This window comes from Portunus trituberculatus, chromosome 31 (genome assembly GCF_017591435.1).
Source record: "Portunus trituberculatus isolate SZX2019 chromosome 31, ASM1759143v1, whole genome shotgun sequence".
In the NCBI taxonomy this organism is placed as follows: Eukaryota; Metazoa; Arthropoda; class Malacostraca; order Decapoda; family Portunidae; genus Portunus; species Portunus trituberculatus.
In genome coordinates, this window is record NC_059285.1 from 9,896,346 (window position 1) to 9,901,345 (window position 5,000).

Here is a 5,000-nt window from a genome sequence, read left to right on the forward strand (position 1 = left end):
GGCGATAACGGGGAGGAGTGTATGAACATCTGGACAAATATACATAGGAAGAAAGGACCACTCAAATGTATCTTGGGTTCTGTATACAAGAAACTCTGTAAATACAACTAAGCAAACACACACACACACACACACACACACACACACACACACACACACACACACAACGTTTCTTACCTTAAAAATCTGCGGGGAGTTTGACCAGTAAATCTTGGCGGCCAGACGTCGGCGACCCGTGAGGAGGCCGCCCCTTGGTGACACAGGCAAGCGGTGAGTGGCTGGGGTGTGCGGGGGTGACGGGAGGGAGTTGGTGCCCCTCCCCTCTTGGTTTCTCTTGTCTCCTCTTAGTTCTCAGAAATCATATCCACTGACTCAAGATTCTTTCCTTGTTATTCTTTTTTTTTTCAGTTTTATCTTCCTAAGTTATTTTTTTATTCGCTATGTTAACCTCTCTTATCTGTAATACAAGTTTTATTTCGTCTTTTTTATGATTATTTTTCACCGAATAAATGTTGTTATCCTTTCTGTTCACGTTTTCCTCTTCTCTTTTCCTTCTCTCTCAAGAATTTTTTTTTTATCTTCTTCTTTCCTTAAGTTTTTCTCTTCATTATCATTTCTTCCTTTTCACTCCCAAATACGTTCCTTTTCCACTTCTTCTGACACTCAATCTTCCACCTTTGCCTTCTATTTTTATCTTCAGAGCGATCCTGTCCAAGTCTGCTCCTACCAAATCCTTCCTTTCTCCGGGTCTTTTACTTTCTTTTCTCCTCCCTTCTGACTTCACGCTCCCTTTTCCCCGGTGCAATCAGGTACTTGTCATGATATCCTGGCAGGTGTTGGGGCCCGCCAGGTGTGTTCCGGAGCCAATTAGGGTCTTGCAGGTACACGCTCTGTTCTCGCTTCCAGTTTGGGTCAGTCTCAGGCCTCGATTACTTTACCTTCTGTGGATTAGAGGAAGGAAAGAAAAGAAAAAGGTTTATTTAATCTGTCTCTTGTTTTTTGCCTAAATAGAACAGGGAAAGGGAAGAAAATGTATTTGCTCAGTCTCTCTCTCTCTCTCTCTCTCTCTCTCTCTCTCTCTCTCGGATTACCTCACAAAGACAAATTGATCAAGGGAAATACGCAAATACAGACGAATAGGCAATAAATTCACACACACGGATACACACACACACACACACACACACACACACACACACACACACACACACACACACACACCAGCCAGGAATTAAAGTTGAAGAACAGTACTACAATAAAAATAAATTACGATTACAATTATACACATAAAGAAAGAAATAACTACATTTATATAGACCAAAACGCGAAAGGAAAAAAATGGGATAGATTAATACATATTTTTTTCCCACAGAGATGAAACTATTAGGTATTGGTGAAGTAAAGGCGGATGGACACGTGAATGGATACATATACATATCTACTGTATACAACATCTATACATCCATACAAAACACTTTTCTACTCAACTTTTTTTCTTCACAACGGCAATCAAACCAGCTTATTCTTTTATTCTTTTTTTAATCCTGGTATCCCATTGTCAGCCAGCCAGCCAGCCACGCACAGACACAGACACAGACACACACACACACACACACACAGACAGACACACACACACACACACACACACACACACACACACAGAAATAAGAGTAAACCAAACTACATTGATAAATAGATAGATAATTATAACATCCCCTCTCTCTCTCTCTCTCTCTCTCTCTCTCTCTCTCTCTCTCTCTCTCTCCACACGCCAATAGATCGATAGATAGATAGTGGATAGGAAGCAAGCAACGAAGCCAATACTCGTAATGCTTCCTCTCTCTCTCTCTCTCTCTCTCTCTCTCTCTCTCTCTCTCTCTCTCTCTCTCTCTCTCTCTCTCTCTCTCTCTCTCTCCGCCTTTAATAATCCCCCTGGAGAATACCTGTGCGTCGGTGCCTCTACCTGCCCACGGGTAATTAATAAGGAACATAATGAAGATAATTAAAAAGCTACTAGGGAGTTGTGCGACAGATTGGAAAGGCGGAGGAGGAGGAGGAGGAGGAGGAGGAGGAGGAGGAGGAGGAGGAGGAGGAGGAGGAGGAGAAAAATGATGAATAAGAAGAGAATGTCATGATTATTACTGTTACCATTACTTTTCCCACTAGTACTACTTCTACTCTTATCGCTACTACTTCTACTACTATTTCTGTTACTACTGCTACTACTTCTACTGCTACTACTACTACTACTTCTACTGCTACTACTACTATATTACGCCTACTACTACTACTATTACTACTATTACTAATATCACTATTACTACCACTACCACTCCTACTACTACTATTACTACTACTACTACCACCACCACCACCACCACCACCACCACTACTACTACTACTACTACTACTACTACTACTATATAATATTCATGATAGCAGCAGCAACAGCAACAACAACAAGATTAGCAATAAGTCACTGAAGAATGAAAGAAGGATGTGGTGTAAGAATATTGAGAAAACGCTGCTTATGATTTATGAGAACACTTAGAGAGAGAGGGAGGGAGGGAGTGAGAGAGAGGAGAGTGATGGAGAGAGAGAGGAGAGAGGAAGAGAATTAAACAAGCGTGGCAAGAGAATGAAGGGAGAGCAAAACACGGAGAAGAGCAGAGAGAAAGAGAGTGAGGGAGAAAGATATAGGGAGAGAATGAGGGACGGGAGAGGGAGGAAAGGAGGAAGGTATAGAGTTATAGCAAGGAGAGAAGAGGAATGATGGATTAGTTACTACGAGAGCCTATTCCAGCCAAGGCGTCGGGCAGGAAATATGATGATGATGATGATGATGATGATGATGATGATGATGATGATGATGATGATGGTGGTGGTGGTGGTGGCAATGATGATGATGGTGTTGAAGAAGAACTGCTGGAATAAAGGTGATGGAGGACAGATGAAGATACGAATACAGCACTGAAAGAGAAAAGACTTGCGTGAATAAATGAATGAATGAGTGAGTGAATGGATGAAAGAATGGATGACTGAGTTGCAATGTTGTTTTCTGTTGCACGTATGAAAATTAAAGGAAAAACTGATACACTTAGGTTACGTTTACAGGGAAAAGTAATACGTAGGCTTTGACACACATACACACACACACACACACACACACACACACACACACACACACACACACACACACACACACACACACACAATTGACGCTTGGTGGATGAGTAAAACAATCTCCTTTCTTGCTTGTTCTTGCTTGAATTATTCCGGAATGGACATTTGTAACAGTCATATTTCTTAGGAGTGACTCTACCGGCTCGTCCATTAACCACAACACCTCAGAGGAAGCGGTCAGGCGGTGCTCACTACAGGGAAAAAGAAAAAAAGTCCAGTGCTGCTACTACGAAAATTGTCAGATAGCTTATAAAATCGAGTTTGAAATTTCAAGGAAGTTTGATACTTTCCCCTGCATCTAAAGGTTTCTACGCTGTACTTCCAGATAACAGTGAGGGAGAAAGGACAGCTTCATTGTGAGTCACCATTGTGAGAAAGGAAATGCGTGGGAAGGAACACAGTTGCCTAAGAGCATCGGTTGTCTATTGTTGTTGTGTTGTGCTGAGTGCAGAGGACAAGCACTATATAAATGGAAGTAAAGGAATTCAGTGACTGTTGCGTCCACCAGCTGACACCTTTTTGTTCTCCTTTTGACCTGGTGAGGAAATAACCAATAAACCGAGATTGTTACCAGAATTCCCCCGAGTTTCCCATGAAATGCCGCCCAAACAAGACGACGTTGCCGCGCCTACCGAGAAACTGCCGTGGGCCGAGATCGAACTCCCAACCTTTAGGCGGCGAGCCAAGCACAGCACCACAGACCCGCCCCGTGGGAATGGCGCCGCGGGAGAGAGGGAGGGCGGGGAGACACTCAGCTAGATGTAAAACAATAACCATAGAAATGATGTTACGAGATGATCATTATCAGCCGCTATGATTCCACTGCAGGACAGATGCCTCGCACAGCCTCTCCGCTCAGCTCTGTCGCCCATCACGTGACGATACGGAAAATAAAATAAAAATTCTCAAATATCACAATGAAGTAAGACACTTATGAGCCTCTTTGATAGCACAACAGGATAGACTGAGACGTCTGCACATCTCTGCCTGCTGCCTGTCTATTCCAGGCCGTCAGTTTCGTTAATAGATAGAAAAAAATATTACAAAATTAGATACTGGAATAAGTCAGCAGTGCAGATTGATGAGATTGGTAGCCCGGCACCCTCATCTCGTGCAGAACAAGCATCAGACTCCCGCCATAACATGCAAACTAAGAGCAGGTGAAGGGTGTTCCGGGCAATGAAAAGTGTAATGAGGCAGGCAGGTGCGTGTGTGAGGTGATCTGGTGACGGCAACACCATGTAAATGAAGCAGACGCGCCATGAATCCCACGCGTTACCTTTGAAATTAAAATATATTAACTCGATCCGATGCAGTTATCGTGATTCAAACTGTCTCATAAATCCGACCCTTCATTATTAACACAAATACAAATCACGACTCTTATTCCCTCCATCTACCAGATTTTTGCTCTACATTATTAACATTTATGAAATTCCATATAGAAATAACTGACTTCATGATCAAAACATACCTGTATCACGATTTTCACACTCCACCATATTCAAGTCCATGTGAGAAATAGGAATCAACTTTTCATTATCTATAGAAATCTGCATCATACCTTTTAATTTTCCACAAACCAACGCAGCTCGAGGCAGTACTATTCAACCATTCCGGACATCTATTGGAGCAAGTCCCTTATCTCGACTTCAATAGGAGAATAGACAGAACATCGCCGCAGGAAACACGCTCGGCAGTTCCAATATTTCGTACCCATCACTTCAAAGTAACTTGTATGTCCGGGCTTGCTTGCAAAGTGCTTAATAACACGGCTTCGGGCGCCGCGAGGCTGGTTTAGGTCCACTGAAGACAAG

General features: G+C 42.8%; 1 protein-coding gene across 1 annotated transcript in view; it reads right to left on the bottom strand.

Annotated features, from left to right (window-relative positions):
• LOC123511572 (tripartite motif-containing protein 3-like) overlaps nt 1-5,000 on the bottom strand; it is a 167,179-nt gene that overhangs the window by 149,887 nt on the left and 12,292 nt on the right. The window contains exon 2 of the mRNA XM_045267586.1: nt 178-941. The gene's annotated coding sequence lies outside the window, so the exon portion shown is untranslated. The remainder of the gene's footprint in view (nt 1-177; nt 942-5,000) is intronic.